This window comes from Mauremys reevesii, linkage group 3 (genome assembly GCF_016161935.1).
Source record: "Mauremys reevesii isolate NIE-2019 linkage group 3, ASM1616193v1, whole genome shotgun sequence".
NCBI classification, from domain to species: domain Eukaryota; kingdom Metazoa; phylum Chordata; order Testudines; family Geoemydidae; genus Mauremys; species Mauremys reevesii.
The window spans coordinates 187,052,481-187,071,005 of NC_052625.1; the positions used below are offsets into that span (position 1 = coordinate 187,052,481).

Here is an 18,525-nt window from a genome sequence, read left to right on the forward strand (position 1 = left end):
TTCCCTCTTTATGGACATATGTCGGCCCAAGCTGCTCAGGTCTCTCTCACACTCCTACCTCTCTGGCCTTTTTTTTTTTTAAATGGAACCCTCTGAAATAAAAACAAACAAGAGCAGATGAATCACACACACACACACACACACACTCCCTTGCAAATCTCAGGCTAGAATGTACACCCCCCTCTGCTCCCTCATAGGTTATTTGCAGTACTAGGGCCCATTTTCACCCACTGTGGGCCAACCAATAGGTGGCAATGTGATTCACTCACATACTTTTTACTGGCTTTATATATTCCACCCCTATGCCTGGAACACCTTCCTAGACCCTGGCTGTGCCTTTCCAGCCCTTTCTGCTGGGAAGAGGTAAGAGACTCCTCTTCAGCAGCAGATCATAACAGGAAAAATAGACTACTAAGGTACTGGAGGAAAGGAGAGTGAACAGCTGAGGAGAGAGGTCAAATCAACTGATTGGGGGAAGTGGCAAAATTGATCAACCAAGGGAAGCGATAGGAAGAATGGATGGACTGGGGTGGAGGGAGAAGAGGTGTATTAATAGAAAATTGATGAAGCAAGGAGGAAACTGCAGAGATAACATTGATGTCACATTCAGAAACATGTGGGATAAAATTGATGGATTCCATTGGATTACATAGGAGGGCATTTACTTTGGAGTCTTATGCAAATGTTATGCAAATTTTATTACAATTTTTAGTCCATGTGGCCAAAATTGAGCCCACATGGCCAAAACTGGATGAACTAGAAAACATTCTGTCCCTGACTGTCTGAACTACACTTTGCACCTCCCCATATTCTGGGGCAGCCCATGGGCCTGCCAGACCCCTGATATATTTTAGAGCAGCCATGAAGCTGCTCTATCTTACAGCTAGCTGCAATAGCCCCCAGAGGCCTAAGCATTAGCTGAGAACAATCAGGAGTGCAAACAGTTCTCCAGCTGGCTCTACATCATCTAGAGAAGTTGAAATCCACCGAGTTTACGGCCCCTTTACACTCAGCAAGTAATAATGGAGAACCACCCATTCTATGAACCTTGCCTAGCCCCTACTCAATTTCAGATTTCCATCTTTCTTCTACAAGTCAAGAAAGATGGAGGCAGTGAAGAGGATAGCTGTTCCCCCCGCCTTTCCAAAGTTCGCTCCTCACCTGGCAAAGTGTCTGTAACTTTATCTTCTCTACCTGTGGTTTTATTTGTCAGCCCAAGCTTGCAACATCAAACATAGGTTTTGGAAAAGCCGGTTTTCAAGGAGTAAATGATACTTTAGCTCAATATTTTTATCACTGAAGAAATTAAACAATGGATGTGATTTCAGTGGCACATGCAGCAAGTGATGTGGGTTGAGGGATCAAATGGTGACAGGTACAGACAAAATTACTTACATGCTTCAAGACCACTGAATCAGTAGGAACAGCAGCTACAGGCTGGAAAGAGCTGATTTGCACTTAAACGTACATGAAACAGGAAACACAGTGCAACACTGGCAATGAATAAAAAGAAAAGTTGCATTTTTTAGATGTGGGATCTTCAAATAAACACATGGCAGAACCACATGTGTCAGGATTAGCCAGCACCTGCTGATTTTTTTTTTTTTAAATTACTACTTGATTATTAGAGAACTGCTTCCTCTCTAGAAGTGAAGTTCACAAAGTTATGACCTTGACTAAAGTACAGGGAGAGGTTAGATCCAGGCTTTTAGTTCTGTTCATTATACAGAAAGGCCCATTTCAAGGTTGGATCTGGATTCAAACCCAGATCCAAACACCCCAAAATCCTGGATCCAGATGCTCCAGTATGATGATTAGGTAACTATGAGCAGGCTACCTTACAAAAGACAGGAAAACTGAGCTTGAATGTGAGCTGTACAAGCCCTCCCAGAACTCTGGGTAAATTACTTGCAGGGCTAGCCCATGCTGAAAGCAACTTCAGTGCGCCAGTACCTCAGCTAGCTAGGATGTGTCGGGTTGTGCAGCAGCCACACCCAGTGATTGCAGTCTAAACCTACCCATTGCCATTAATCATCATGGAACATCTCGCAAGATATGTGCTCAATCCTGCTCCCACTGAAGTCCCACAGAAGTCTCTGATTTTTGTTCTATTGGAAGTCTCCACTCTTTTAGCAGAGAGCTTCTGTATAGCCAACAATGGTTTTCATTGCATCACAAACCTGAAGCATTCAACATTCTGTAATAGATCACTTCTCTGTAAGACGGCACCCATGCCAGTTAGAATCCCCTGTTCTATACATTAGTCTTAATGTGTGAGACCTAGTGGCTGGAGCACTGGACTAAGACTCAAGATACCTCTGATTTATTCCCTGCTCTGCCACTGGTTTGCTGGGTGACCTTGGGCAAGTTGCTGCACCTCTGTGCCTCAGTTTCCCCCTCTGTAAATGGGGAGAAGGACAATTGCCTCTTTGGTAAAGCACTTTGAGATCTACTGATCAAAAGAGCTAGGTATTATTGGATGTCTCCTGCTAATGGCTATCCCCTAGCAACTGTAATAGTCTCCTACTTACAGTTAGCAGAATTCTTCCTTAGCTCTGGCTGTAGCAGTCTAGGTTTTTAGAGCTGAAGATCCTGCGTTGCTATCCCCACAGACAGGCATGCTGTTTGGATGCACATACATGCAGTTTGTTATGCTTAAACAGAGCTTCCAAAGAAGAATGAGAAGCTTTCTGTTGCAGGACAGTTCTGGGATAGGAGACTGAATGTGAACCCATCTGTTCAAGAGTTCACAGTTAATTCAGTTTTACATGTATTGACCGTATAAGGGACAAAGGAAGAAGTGCTAAGTAGTTTGTATTCTCATTCTTTCCATAGCTGAGCACATATCCCATAGACATTCTGATAGAAACCCTCCCATTCCTCTTTTTCAATGTAATTCTCTCATTCATCAGCGCACTGTGCTGAAGTCTGTTTTACATTTGATAATTACTTGCATACCATCTTTGGATATAAATCTCTCTGGCTCTTGTTTTTGGTGCATCGGGGAGATAGGCTCTCCGCCCGCTGTTATGCCCCATGCAAACAGCATACTAGTCACTGGCTCACAGTAGGTGTCATGTGATCAGAGGCTGCCACCTAGTGCAACAGATCAGGATTTACTAACCATGGAAAATCTGATTTTTCTACCAAGTGTTTTCTCAGTGTGGCTGGGAAAGGAACACTTAGCCGCCACCAGTATTTAACCTAGAAGAAAACACTGTATGAGCAAAAGAATGGAAGGAAATGGGAGAAGTAATAAAACCTCAGATACATCAATTAACCTCACAGACCCTATTTTGCTTTACAGAAGAGCTAAACTGCATGGATGCCATTCTTTGGCTGTGATAAATCAATCAGAGAGAGTCTGCAACTGAATCAGGAAACTGAGTCTACTGTGTTTCTTGGGTCATCTGCCATAGCCCCAGTAGTCAGGTGCAGTATCTGGCAATCAATAACAGAACCTCTTAGGGCTCTTGTAAACTTCTGAGCTTCCCTTTTCATTATTCAGTTGGGGCTTGATTTTGCTCAGGGTCAGGAAGGAAACACTATTTCACACAGCATGCAGTGAGCCCTGGTGTATCAGTTTAGATGGAATAAGTGGGCCAAATGTGTTAACAGAACCCAGTTATTGTCCAGCATTAAACAGTGTTAAACAAGGTTTGGTATACAGAGAGCTCAGCCTGCTTAGCTCCATGGCAAACACTCCATTAAAATTATTCTATTTATTAAAAATACAGAAAAGGGAAAAAACAGTGAAAACATTTGAAGTGTAAAGTATTAAGTAAGGCTTTCATTTTAACAATGTTACTTGCTCCCTTTCCCTTTAACTGGAGTGAGTTTTTAAGAAGGAAAAACCCACCCCCTTGTTTGACCATTTAAGAGACTGTATCAACGATGGTAATAACTGTCTTTTTGGGGACAAGAAAAGAAGCTAGTTGAGATAGGCTGGAGTTGTGGTTGTTGCTGCTGCTGTTAAAGTCTGATCCCATTTTATCTCACATGATGTTTGGGATTCAGCTGGAGCTAGTCGAAGTGGTGATGTTATCCGAGACCCTCCCTTTGGCCCATCTGGTCAGGACATCCCTCCAGATTAGGACAAAGAAGGTTGTGGGTTCCAGGAGACATGAGGGTGGCAGCCTTGATGGGGAAGCTCACTCCAGTAGCCTCTGTCTGTTCTTCCATCTTTACCTCACAAAGGGAGTGATGGATGGAATAGCCCTTCCCTTTATTATTTGTCCACCAATTAGGCTTAATATTCAAACACACCAATTTGGGTTCATTAATTTCTATAGTTCCACCTCTGTTTTTCGCAAGCATGATTTCAACACAGTCCATGAGTAGGGCCCTACCAAATCCATGGCCATGGAAAACGCATCACAGACCGTGAAATCTGGTCTCCCCCATGAAATCTGATCTTGTGTTTGCTTTTACCTTATACAATACAGATTTCACAGGGGATACCAGCGTTTCTCAAATTGGGGGGCCTGACTCAAAAGGAGGTTGCAAGGTTATTTTAGGGGGGTCGTGGTATTGCCAGCCTTACTTCTGTGCTGCCTTCAGAGCTGGGTGACTGGAGAGCGGTGGCTGTTGGCCAGGCGCCCAGCTCTGAAGGCAGCACCCCCACAGCAGCAGCACAGAACTAAGGGTGGCAATACCAGGCCATTCTTACTTCTGCACTGCTGCGGGCAACAGCTCTGCCTTCGAAGCTGGGCTCCCGGCCACCAGCCACTGCTCTCCAGCTCTGAAGGCAGAACCACCGCCAGCAACATCCAAAAAAAGGGTAACAGTACCACAACCCCCCCTACAATAACCTTGCAACCACCCCACAACTCCTTTTTGGGTCAGGACCCCTACAATTACAACACCGTGACATTTCAGATTTAAATAGCTGATGATATGACATTTCCCATTTTTTTAATCTCATGACTGTGAAATTGACCTCACGGACTGTGAATTTGGTCAATTTCCCTCTATCCATGAGTTATATCAGCGGGACTTTTTGTTTACAGTAATCCAGTTTGTCTCCCTTTCATACCTTTTCCCCATCAGCATTTGTTATAGGTTATTGTGTCATTTTATGACCTTTCACATACCTTTTACAATTGAGCTCACAATTAGAGTAAATTTGTAGGTCCATTTATCACAACAGTTCATTGAGTTCTCTGCTCAAAGGCAGTCAATAAGTCAGACATAGTTGCTTGATTGTATAAAGGGAAGGATAATTACATGACCTATATCTGTCCTTGAAGTACTGGCAACTACCATAAATAAAATGGGACTTCATGCTCCAGGGTATGAACCAGCAGTCAAGGGTACACTCTGGTTAACTGAGTTTATCCGCTTCTGAGCTAAATTCCAAATTTGGTCAGTTTGCCCACTTCTCTTTTTTTTTTAAAAAAAAAACCAAAAAAAACATTTCACCGCTGGTTAACACTTGTTCCTCATATACAGCACTGTGCAGCTGACTAGATGCAATATATCAGGGATGCTCTTTGCCTTCCTCTGAAGCCTGAGGTATGGCCTGCTGCTGCAGTGGGACACTGGACTGGACAGATCAAGGATCTATTCTGATTTGACAAATCCGGTTTATAAAACCAGAGAGCTGTCTCCCTTTGCCAGATCAGAATCTAATTCCTCAAACCAGCTACAGGTGCCTTAGCTCTTTCACATTCCATCCATGTGCAGAGCTATTAAATCTGCTGTCTTACTGGGCTGTATACATCCCATTTAAATGGATCATTGCAGGACAAAAGTCTGAGGAATGCAGAGAAGTGAAATAGCAAACACCAGAATTCTTTGTAGCCTCAATCCCTGACCCTCAGCACCGGGCTGTAGAGACATCTTTCACTCCATATCAATGATCAGAACCTCCTAGCACTGGTCCTTAGCTCCCTGATTCTTTTCAAGTCCCATCTCAGCACTCATCTCTTCTTCCCTGCCAAATAGCTCCTAACCCTTCATCTAGAGAAGAACATATTTTATACCCTTTGCCTCCCAGTTTTCATATGGTCAACCATTTTTCATAAAACTTGTGCCTCGTACCCCACCCTTACTCTGTGCTTTTACACATCTGAATCATAGAATCACAGAAGATTAGAGCTGGAAGAGGTCATCTAGTCCATCTGAAGGTCCATCTAGTCCATCTGAAGCTAGATATATTCCAACTAAAAATCAGGGGCATTTTTTTTTAAACATTGAGTTAATTAAACCATTGGATCAATTTACTTTACCAAAAGATGTGGTAGATTCACCATCATTTGAAGTCTTTTCATCAGGACAGAAGGTCTAAAAATGTACTCCAACTGAACCATAAGGGTGGATGCAGGAATCACTGGGTGAAATTTTATGTCCTGTATTATGCAGGAGCTCAGACTAGCTTTACAATCTGTGATTCTACAGATGCTAATAGTACAGTATATTGCAATCTATCACTGTTTGTATCAATCTGTCCTTCTCTAGGGGACTGCACATTGAGTCGGTGGGAAGGCTTGTGGTGTTTCGATGACCCAAGAGGTATGCCAGCAGGATTTTAACTCCTGGTAGGGCAACCCATGGCGGACAAATCAAAGTGCAGAGACCAATCAAACAGCAGCCCTCTGGTCCTCCAGGTTGGGTGTTGAGCAATAGGCCAATACCCTATCATCATCAAAAAGTTACAGAAACAACAAGGTAGATATTCCAGCAAACAGCACGATAGTCTGTGGATGGTGGAGCCTTGCTAGTGCCCTAAGGTGGCCAACTGCAATAGAAGGATTCAGATTCAGACGTATGTATTGATTAGTCATGTGTGATACTCTTAAGACACTGGCACTAGACTAAAATAATTGGTATTGTATTAGACAAGTTTCAGACACATAAACTCTCTTCCCAGTATGAACTAGCAAAAGGCCAGTGCACAAGGAAAAATCCCTGTGAAAGCTTATTTTTGTAAGACTAATGCAGTGACACATTTTCAGCAATATACACTGTATTGTCAAGCTACAGTTAAACAAGCCAAATATTTTTGTGTAATTTCTGCAATAAAAATATGAAAGCAGCAAAATTTAGACAAACTGGCTTTTGTTAAAGCTGCACTCCAAGAATAATAGACGTTTACGTGAATTACCAACACAATTGTTTTCGGGAAGAAAGTTGCTTGATATCATAGGCAAATTTATTAAGCCAAAGTTTACAGGAATATTTTTCATGTAGAGGCGGCCCTACAGATTTATGCATCCTGTATGTACCATATGATGCTGATCACTGGACCTGTCTCAGGCACTCTGACAGAGTAGCCTACAATTTCTGGGGTACTTGTGTATTTTCCAACGGTCATTGTGATGATTTATGACTTACATTTATTCTATATACTGTGGCACACTTACAACTAATTTGAGCTATATACTTGCAAGAGTCATTTCACCCATGCAGACCATGGCTGAAATGCAACTACTTCTAGGGCAAAATATGGCAACTGATACCGTGTGCTGTTCAAACAGAATACAGGTGTTTAGAACAAGAAATGAAAACCATCATCTCTCCAGGTATTCCTATGGCCCCAGCAGGGTAGAATCCAGGCACCTCACAACACCCCTGCGAAGTACAGCTCTGCAGCAACCCTGGAATATCTGGGTGGGACAAACTCTCAGGATCAGGTTCTGAAGCAGCCCCACCATGTGGAGTGCCCTGGGCAGGGGACTCCAGGGTTTCCACACTCCTGAGTCAGCTGGCTTCCCAGGCTACATGGCTCCCACACACTGGTGAGCCAGCTGCCCCTAGAGTCAGCCTGCCTGACGCACCAGCTGGTTGGGGAGCTCTGGGGACCATTGCCCCAGAGCTGCAGACCCTGGAAGCCTTGGCAGCTTTTGAGTGAACCTGACACAATTCTTGTCATTTTCACTGCTGCCCACCACTGGAGAGCAGTGGTGAAATGTTTCACAGCTTCTATTAAGTGGTGGGCAGCAGTGAAACTGATAAGGACCATGTGTAAACCCCCCCCCCACACACACACACACTTTCCTTCCTGGGTTACTTGGGAGCAGGCAACGCTCTCCTTTGTGCCTGGGCACCTGATGTTGTTGACATTAAAGAAAATCCTGAGTATCCCAGTGGTGATGTTGGATAGGTGGGAATCCTCTATCCACCCCACTGCTGCAGTCCCTAAAGGAATTTAAAATTGGTAGTGCCTCCACCTGGCTGGCCCCTGTATACACTCAGCAGTGTGCCTTGAGAACCTCCAGGAATTAACCTATTCCAATAAGAATCAATCATCTGTGGCATGGGTCTAATTCAAAAATACCAATTATAAATAATATACATCCAATATACTTCAATTAGAGTTCACATATTTTACTTAAAAACTTAAAAAACAGGGTAAGATTAAATGTCACTACTAATTTAAATCCACAGGCATCAGCTGAATGAAAATCAATTAACAAATATACTATACAGTAATAAATGAAACTTATCTAACTGGCATTTACACTGCCACCATTTACCCCACCCCGGAGTGTACACCCCTCTGGATTTCCGAGTCCCAGACACTTGCTTGCGTGGGCATGCTTGAATGTCTGACACTGGAGACAGCGCTCTGTTGGTTCTGTGTATCACTCCAGCCAAGGCAACAAGCTGCACAACCCCTCTGATGATTGGAGTTGGCCCCACAAATGTCAGCAGTTCTGGGTCCTGATTCAGTGGGAAGATCACTCTGCCTCTCTTCAGGCTCAGACTCTCTGCTGTGTCCCTTCCCTTGCAAGCACTTTCCCAAACTAGAGTGGGGGCTGTCACAGTTCCTTCACTGCAGCCCACCTCAGTCAGCTCTAGGCACAGCAACAGTCTCCGCCCTGGCTCCAGTGAAGCCACCAACCACCTCCCTAGGTAACCCATTCCAATGCTTCACCACCCTCCTAGTGAAAGAGTTTTTCCTAATATCCAACCTAAACCTCCCCTACTGCAACTTGAGACCATTGATCCTTGTTCTGTCATCTGCCACCATGGAGAACAGCCGAGCTCCATCCTCTTTGGAACCCCCCTTTGGGTAACTGAAGGCTACTATCAAAACCCTCCTCACTTTTCTCTTCTGCAGACTAAATAAGCCCAGTTCCATCAGCTTCTCCTCATAAGTCATGTGCCGCAGCCCCCAAATCATTTTCTTTGCCCTTTGCTGGACTCTCTCCAATTTGTCCACATCCTTTCTGTAGTGAGGAGGGGGGCCCAAAGCTGGGCACAGTATTCCAGATGTGGCCTCACCAGTGCTGAATAGAGGGGAATAATCACTTCCCCCGATCTGCTGGCAATGCTCCTACTAATGCAGCCCAATATGCCGTTAGCCTTCTTGGCAACAAGGACACACTGTTGAGTCATATCCAGCTTCTCATCCACTGTAATCCCCAGGTCCTTTTCTGCAGAACTGCTGCTTAGCCAGATGGTCTCCAGCCTGTAAAAGTGTATGGGATTCTTCCATCCTAAGTGCAGTACTCTGCACTCGACCTTGTTGAACCTCAGATTTCTTTTGGCCCAATCCTCCAATTTGTCTAGGTCACTCTGGACCCTATCCCTACCCTCCCCCATATCTATTTCTCCCCCTAGCTTAGTGTCATCCACAAACTTGCTGAGGATGCAGTCCATCCCATCATCCAGATCATTAATGCAGTATTCAGTCAGGTCCATAGACATTAAAATTGGTGGTGATCTCTCTGGACTGCTTGGTAATAGTGACCATAATATAATTAAATTTAATAATCTATGGCAGGAAAAACACCACAGTGGCCCAACACTATAGCATTTAATTTCAAAAAGGGGAACTACACAAAAATGAGGGAGTTAGCTAAACAGGAATTAAAGGGCACAGTGCCTAAAGTTAAATCTCTGCAAGCTGCATGGAAACTTTTTAAAGACACCATAATAGAGGCTCAACTTAAATGTATACCCCAAATTAAAAAAAACATAAGAAGAGAACCAATAAACCACCGTGGCTAAACAACAAAGTAAAAAAAGCAGTGAAGCAAAAAGGCATCCTTTAATAAGTGGAAGTTAAATCCTAGTGAGGAAAAAAGAAAGAGACAAACACTGGCAAATGAAGTGTAAAAATACAATTAGGAAGACCAAAAAAAGAATTTGAGGAACAGTTAGCCAAAGACTTAAAAAGTAATAGCAAAAAAATTTTTAAAGTACATCAGAAGCAGGAAGCCTACTAAACAACCAACTGAGCCACTGGACAATCGCGGTGCTAAAGGAGCACTCAAAGATGATAAGGTCATTGTGGAGAAACTAAATGAATTCTTTGCATCAGTCTTCACAACTGAGGATGTGAGGGAGATTCCCAAATCTGAGCCATACTTTTTAGGTGACAGATCTGAGGAACTGTCCCAGATTGAGGTATCATTTGAGGAGGTTTTGGAACAAATTGATAAAATAAACAGCAATAAGTCACCAGGACCAAATGGTATTCCCCCAAGAGTTCTGAAGGAACCATAATGTGAAAACGCAGAACTACTCACTGTAGTCTGTAACCTATCATTTAAATCAGCTTCTGTACCAGATGACTGGAGGATAGCTAATGTGACGCCAATTTTTAAAAAGAGCTCCAGAGCTGATCCCGACAATTACAGGCCTATAAGCCTGACTTCAGTATCAGGCAAACTGGTTGACACTATAATAAAGAACAATATTGTTAGACATATAGATGAACATAATTTGTTGAGGAAGAGTCAACATGGTTTTAGTAAAGGGAAATCATGCCTCACCAATCTACTAGAATTCTTTGAGGGGTCAACAAGCATATGGACCAAGGAGATCCAGTGGATATAGTGTATTTAGATTTTCAGAAAGCCTTTGACAAGGTCCCTCACCAAAGGCTCTTAGGCAAAATAAGCTGCCACGGGATAAGAGGGAAGGCGCTTTCATGGATTGGTAACTGGTTAAAAGATAGGAAACAAAGGGTAGGTATAAATGGTCAGTTTTCAGAATGGAGAGCGGTAAATAGTGGTGTCCCCCAGGGATCTGTACTGGGCCCGGTCCTATTCAACATATTCATAAATGATCTGGAAAAAGGGATAAACAGTGAGCTGGCAAAATTTGCAGATGATACAAAATTACTAAAGATAGTTAAGACCCGAGCAGACTGTGGAGAGCTACAAAAGGATCTCTCAAAACTGGGTGATTGGGCAACAAAATGGCAGATGAAATTTAATTTTGATAAATGCAAAGTAATGCATATTGGAAAGCATAATCCCAACTATATATATAAAATGATGGGGTCTAAATTAGCTGTTACTACTCAAGAAAGATCTTGGAGTCATTGTGGATAGTTCTCAGAAAACATCCACTCAATGTGCAGCAGCAGTCAAAAAAGCAAAAACAGAATGCTGGGAATAATTAAGAAAGAGATAGATAATAGGACAGGAAATATCATGTTGCCTTTATATAAATCCATGGTATGCCCACATCTTGAATACTGTGCGCAGATGTGGTCACCTCATCTCAAAAAAGATATATTGGAATTTGAAAAGGTTCAGAAAAGGGGAAAAATTATTAGGGATATGGAACGGCTTCCATATGAGGATTGATTAATAAGACTGGGACTTTTCAGCTTGGAAAAGAGACAGCTAAGGGGGGATATGACAGAGGTCTATAAAATCATGACTGCTATAGAGAAAGTAGATAAGGAAGTGTTGTTTACTACTTTTCATAACACAAGAACTAGGGGTCACCAAATAGAATTAACAGGCAGCAGGTTTAAAACAAATACAAGGAAGTATTTTCTTCATACAATGCACAGTCAACCTGTGGAACTCCTTGCCAGAAGATGTTGTGAAGGCCAAAAAAGAACTAGATAAATTCATGGAGGATAGGTCCATCAATACCTATTAGCCAGGATGGGTAGGAATGGTGTCCCTAGCCTCTGTTTGCCAGAAGCTGGGAATGAACAACAGGGTACGGATCACTTGATGATTATCTGTTCTGTTCATTCCCTCTGGGGCACTTGGCACTTGCCACTGTCAGAAGACAAGATACTGGGCTAGATGGACCCTTGGTCTGACCCAGAAGGGCCATTCTTATGTTCTCATTCTCAGACTTTGACTATGCAAATAGCATTCTTCTAGTACAGAGCCCTGACAGGTTTCGCTAGGTACTCCAGCAAATAGGAGGAGGAGTTTGTGATGTTACACTCCATATTCTTTATGGAAATATGCTTATGATATGGATATGACATAGCTAAGATATGTTTTATGCAAGACGGGTCACGTGAGATATTATTGAAAAGGTTATGATTTACTGAATGTGATTATCCAATTTGCATTCCTGTATCATTTCTGTATCTAAAGTTAGGAATATGGACTATGTTACTATTACAGCTGGGTGTGTATTTGGGAGACACTCACCAGACAACAGGCCATCAGATTTGATGGGCCATTAGGAAGAAACAACAAGACTGTGAAGATACTAATCTCTCTCCTTCCTGGGAGAGTTCCTGGGATGTAGCTAACACTACTAGGTCAGGTGATCTTGTCACCTGATACTAAACATTATCTTGGACCTCTGTAACTTTCCACTAAAAGGAGAAGTGTGGGGGGGTCAGGTTTAGGAAACAAAAGAGCCTCACCTTATGTAAATCTTATTGAAGGGTGGGGAGGAGGGAAAACGGGACTGTAGCAATGTGTGGACTCACCTGGCAGCGCTTCCTGCTGGTTGTCTCTAGGACTTAGCTCATCCATCCTCCGGAGCGCCCTCTGCAGGCCGGTGTCCCACTGCCACTTGGCCTCCAGGTCCCTCCCTGGACTCCAGTGCCCTATTATCTGGGGTGCTGCCCTTTGGCAGTAACCCCTTTCTCTCAGGGTCTCCCCAGGGAATCCCCCCTAACTATCCCCACCTCGCCTCAGTATAAGGCTACTGCCAGTCATTGTCTAGCCCCCACGCCCTGGGGCAGACTGCAGCATCAGCCAACTCATCACCAGCAAGGAGGGGTTTGAACCTGCTGCCTTTGCCTACCCCTGGGCTGTCCCCTGCAACCCCAGTACCTATTTGGCCTTATACTACGCCGCAACCTGGGGGTTTCCAGGCCAGAGCTCCACAGCTCCCTGGGCCTTTCCCCAGCCCTGTTTCAGCTCAGCTTAGCTAGCTCCACAGCAGCCAGGCCCGTCTCCCTCTACAGCCAGAGAGAGGGACTCCTGAGCTCCTGGCTCCCAGCCTCTTATAAAGGCCAGCTGCGGCCTGATTGGGGAAACAGCCACAGCTGGGCCACGCCCCAATCTGCCTTTTAGCTGCTTTCCCTGCCACAGCCCTCTACCCAGGGCTGTTTTAAGCCCTTCAGGGCAGGAGCAGGGTAACCACCCACTACAGGGACTCTCCTCCATTGCCTACCTAAGAAGAAAGACTGCTGACAGTACCTGAAGGGACAAAGAAACCAACCTGAAGGGAAAGGCAGGGGTCCAGTCTGTAAAAAAATAACTGGAACTCTGAGCTACAGAAATCCTGCATCCTGCCTAAATTCAACATTTAGGGTGAGAAATTATATTTTGTAACCTGTTTCTTTAGTGACTCAAGCTTTGTTGGCGTGTTTTGTTTTATTTGCTTAGTAATCAGCTTTGTTCTGTTTGCTAACTACTTAAAATCTGCCTTTTATAGTTAATACAATTTGTTTTGTTTATTATTAAACCCAGTTTATATAATTTCTAACTGGGGGACAAGAAGCTGTGCATCTCTCTCTTCATATTGAGGAAAAAGGGCAAAAATTTATGCACTTGCACTGTGCAGATGTTTCCACATAGTGCAAGGCAACATACCTTTGGGTCTACACTCCAAGGGAGGTGGGCACCTGAGTGCTGGGGCAAGACCCTTTAAGCGGAGTCTTCCCAGAGCTGATCTCAGTGTCTGTTAGGGTGACCAGACAGCAAGTGTGAAAAATCAGGATGGGGGGGGGGGTAATAGGAGCCTATATAAGAAAGACCCAAAAATCGGGACTGTCCCTATAAAATCGGGACATCTGGTCACCCTAGTGTCTGTCTTTTTGCAGCAGGGTGCGACCCTGCCTGTGTGTGTGCTAGAGGAGGCTTAAGAGCCTAGCAATACAGGGTAAAAGAGGGCCCAGGCTGGTAGAACAGGCAGGCTCAGTGGTATCCCAGTACATGGAGGTGGCACCATAAAGGGAGCAAACCGTCACAGAGCTATGTTTTGTGATCAAAGACAAAACTGCAAAACCTAGGAGCAGGTCCACCTGCAACTCCAATCTCCAAATAATGAAACTGTCGAAGCGGTCTCCTGCTTTTGTTCTGTACTCACCAGTTCCTCCAAATTTTCATACAGAGGTTCTTCACCAGATTGGCATCACAGCATCTGACATGGGTCATTTACAACTAATATGGAGTCGTCATCATTTCACCACAACAACCAAATTCAGTATCTATTTGACTGGTATCCTCTCCCCACTGCTCTACAATTGAGAAACATGGACACTATGCCTCTCAGACTGGGCAAAGCTGGCGGCTTTCCACACAAAATGCCAACATCACATATTGGGCATAAAGTGGAATGAATTTGTAGCGCAGCTGTTTACAGTCACTCCAGTCTACAAACTAATGGGGACATTGTCCGCAGCCAGTGTCTTATGCTTTTCGGACATGTAGCCAGAATGTCACAAGACATTCCAGTGAATGCCATTCTCTGGGTGGCCTGTGACATCTGGGATAAAATTCCACCAACTGAAAGGTGGAGGCAGCCCAGAGGCAGACCCCCAATTACACGGATGCATCAAGTCTGGTCCAATGTTGGACTTTCAGCCCATCAAGCCCTTGTGGCTGCAAAGGAATGGACCAAATGGTCACCAATCGCAACAGCCAACTGTTCAGCTAAGCATGGTAGAAGACCTTACCACCTGTCCGTATACACTTTATATTTAGTGGAACCAAATGTAACGAAATAACTAGCAATGCAATGGATAATACGGAGTCTGTTTGGGCAATGGTGACATTGGGGAAGAAAACTACTACAGCGTCCCCTGGGATAGTGATTGGGGTGTGCTATAGACCGCCGGGATCTAGCCTGGATATGGATAGAGAGCTCTTTAATGTTTTTAAGGAGGTAAATACTAATAGGAACTGTATGATCATGGGAGACTTTAACTTCCCGGATATAGATTGGGAAACAAATGCTAGTAATAATAATAGGGCTCAGCTTTTCCTAGACGTGATAGCTGATGAATTCCTTCATCAAGTAGTTGCTGAACCGACGAGGGGGGATGCCATTTTAGATCTGATTTTGGTGAGTAACGAGGACCTTGTTGAGGAAATAGTTGTAGGGGACAACCTTGGCTCGAGTGATCATGAGCTAATTAGTTTCAAAATAAATGGAAGGATAAACAAAATTGCATCTGAGACTAAGGTTTACGATTTCAAAAGGGCTAACTTTACTAAATTAAGGCGACTAGTTAGGGAAGTGGATTGGACTAACATATTTAGGGATCTAAAGGCGGAAGACGCCTGGGGTTACTTCAGGTTGAAGTTGCAGGAGCTGTCAGAGGCCTGTATCCCAAGAAAGGGAAAACAGTTCGTAGGTAGCAGATTTAGACCGAGCTGGATGAGCAAGCGTCTCAGAGGGGTGATTAAGAAAAAACAGAAAGCGTACAAGGACTGGAAAATGGGAGGGATCAGCAAAGAAACCTACCTTATTGAAGTCAGAGGGTGTAGGGAAGCAGTGAGAAAGGCAAAGAGCCGGGTGGAGATGGACCTAGCGAAGGGGATTAAAACCAATAGCAAAAGGTTTTTTAGCCATATAAATAGGAAGAAAACCAAGAAGGAAGAAGTGGGACCGCTTAAAACTTTAAACGGAGTGGAGATTAGGGATAATCTTGGCATGGCACAATATCTAAACGAATATTTTGCCTCGGTCTTTAATGAGGCTAATGAAGGGCTAAGGAATAGTGGTAGAGGGACTGACGGGAATGAAGATATGGGGGTAGACATTACGGTATCTGAGGTAGAAGCCAAACTTGAACAGCTTAACGGAAGAAAATCAGGGGGCCCGGATAATCTTCATCCTAGAATATTAAGGGAATTGGCGAGTGAAATTGCAAGCCCGTTAGCGATGATTTTTAATAAATCTCTAAACTCGGGGGTTGTACCGTTTGACTGGAGATTAGCTAATATAGTTCCTATATTCAAGAAGGGGAAAAAAAGTGACCCAGGTAACTACAGGCCTGTTAGTTTAACATCTGTAGTATGCAAAGTCATGGAAAAAAATTTTAAAGGAGAGAGTGGTTACGGACCTTGAGGCCGATGGCAGCTGGGACAAATTACAGCATGGTTTTACGAAAGGTAGATCGTGCCAAACCAACCTGATCTCCTTCTTTGAGAAAGTAACAGATTTTTTAGACAAGGGAAATGCGGTGGATCTAATATATCTTGATTTCAGTAAGGCGTTTGATACGGTACCGCATGAGGAATTACTGGTTAAATTGGAAAAGATGGGGATTGAAATGAAAATCCAGAGGTGGATTAGGAGCTGGTTAAAGGGGAGACTGCAGAGGGTCGTATTGAAGGGTGATCTGTCGGGTTGGAGGGGGGTTACCAGTGGAGTTCCTCAAGGTTCGGTTTTGGGTCCGATTTTATTTAATCTATTTATCGCTGACCTCGGAACCAAAAGTAGGAGTGGGCTGATAAAGTTTGCGGATGACACCAAGTTGGGAGGTATTGCCAATTCGGAAAAGGATCAGGATATCCTCCAGGGAGATTTGGATGACCTTGTAAACTGGAGTATTAGTAACAGGATGAAATTCAATAATGAGAAGTGTAAGGTTATGCATTTAGGGATGACTAACAAGAATTTTAGTTATAAGCTGGGGACACACCAGTTGGAAGTAACGGAGGAGGAGAAGGACCTAGGAGTCCTGGTTGATCGTAGGATGACTATGAGTAGGCAATGTGATGTGGCCGTTAAAAAAAGCTAATGCGGTCTTGGGATGCATTAGGCGAGGTATTTCTAGTAGAGATAAGGAGGTGCTAGTCCCGTTATATAAGGCGTTGGTGAGACCTCATTTGAAGTATTGTGTGCAGTTTTGGTCTCCCATGTTTAAGAAGGATGAATTCAAACTGGAACGGGTACAAAGAAGGGCCACTAGAATGATCCGAGGAATGGAAAGCCTCTCGTATGAAAGGAGACTTGGGGAGCTCTGTTTGTTTTCCTTAACCAAAAAAAGGATAAGAGGAGATATGATTGCATTCTTTAAATATATCAGAGGGATAAATACCAGGGAAGGAGAGGAATTATTTCAGCTTAGTGCTAATGTGGACATGAGGACAAACGGATATAAATTGTCAGTCAGGAAATTTAGGCTTGAAATTAGACGAAGGTTTCTAACGATCAGAGGAGTGCAATTCTGGAACAGCCTACCGAGGGAAACAGTGGGGGTGAAGGACCTCCATGACTTTAAGATTAAGCTAGATAAGTTTATGGAGGGGATGGTATGATAGGATAACGGGTTTAGTCAATAGGTCAATAACGTGCCACACTGGTAATTAGTACAAAGGGTCAATGTTGGGATATTGTTAGCCTTTTCCAGAGGGTCTGGCTGGAGAGTCTTGCCCACATGCTCGGGGTTCAGCTGATCGCCATATTTGGGGTCGGGAAGGAATTTTCCTCCAGGGTAGATTGGCAGTGGCCCTGGAGGTTTTTCGCCTTCCTCCGAAGCATGGGGCAGAGGTCGCTTGCTGGTGGATTATCTGCTACTTGAAGTCTTTAAATCATGATTTGGAGCATTCAACAGCAGAATCAAGGGAGAGAATTAGTTCAGGAGTGGGTGGATCGGCTTATGTGGCCTGCATCTTGCAGGAGGTCAGACTAGATGATCATAATGGTCCCTTCTGATCTCGAATTCTATGATTCTATGATTTGTGACAAAGGAGACGATTCCACAGATAAAGTGTGACTAACTATGGTAATCCAGTATCCTAACAAGGATACATTTAAGGAGCACTATCATATCAAAATGAATGTTTCATCTCTTCTATAGTTTATGGTGGGGGAGGGAATCAAGCTTGGAGTAACAGATATGCTTAAATGAACAAAACAAAACCCCTCAAGGTTTACTATAACCCCCAGGTCCTTGGAAGAATCAGCTGCCAAAAATCTGTCCTATCAACATAGAAAGCCAAGGAAGCTTACTCCTACCTGTCACTGTCTTTGCCTTAATCCTGCCAAAATATAACTACTCTTGATTGGTAAAGCTACGCACAAACCACTGGAGACAGACTATCAAACAAGCCTTTAGACAGCATGGAGACTGCCATGGCAGGATCTGATATAAAAGACAGATCCATACATTGTATCTGTAACAATTCATGCAACCTAATTTTATTTAGCATGTGCATAGTCATCTAGCCAAGCGATGGCATCTTCAGAGGCGTAATGCAGTTCTTCTAGGCCACCGCTGAACCTAGTCAGCAGGCATTCCTTGACAACGTGTGTCATCATCTGTGTTGTGACACAGCTGCACAAAGGGCTGTCACAAAGGCCTCAGTGATACTGACTGGCTGCACAGAGACCTTGCCTGGT

At 43.8% G+C, this 18,525-nt stretch overlaps 1 long non-coding RNA gene across 1 annotated transcript; it reads left to right on the top strand.

The window, feature by feature from the left end:
- The first annotated feature begins 2,336 nt into the window (after nt 1–2,336).
- On the top strand, nt 2,337–6,924 carry LOC120401890. The gene is made up of 3 exons (XR_005596814.1): nt 2,337–2,469; nt 3,308–3,432; nt 6,460–6,924. It is a non-coding gene; the product is annotated as an uncharacterized LOC120401890 (long non-coding RNA).
- Nucleotides 6,925–18,525: the final 11,601 nt, after the last annotated feature.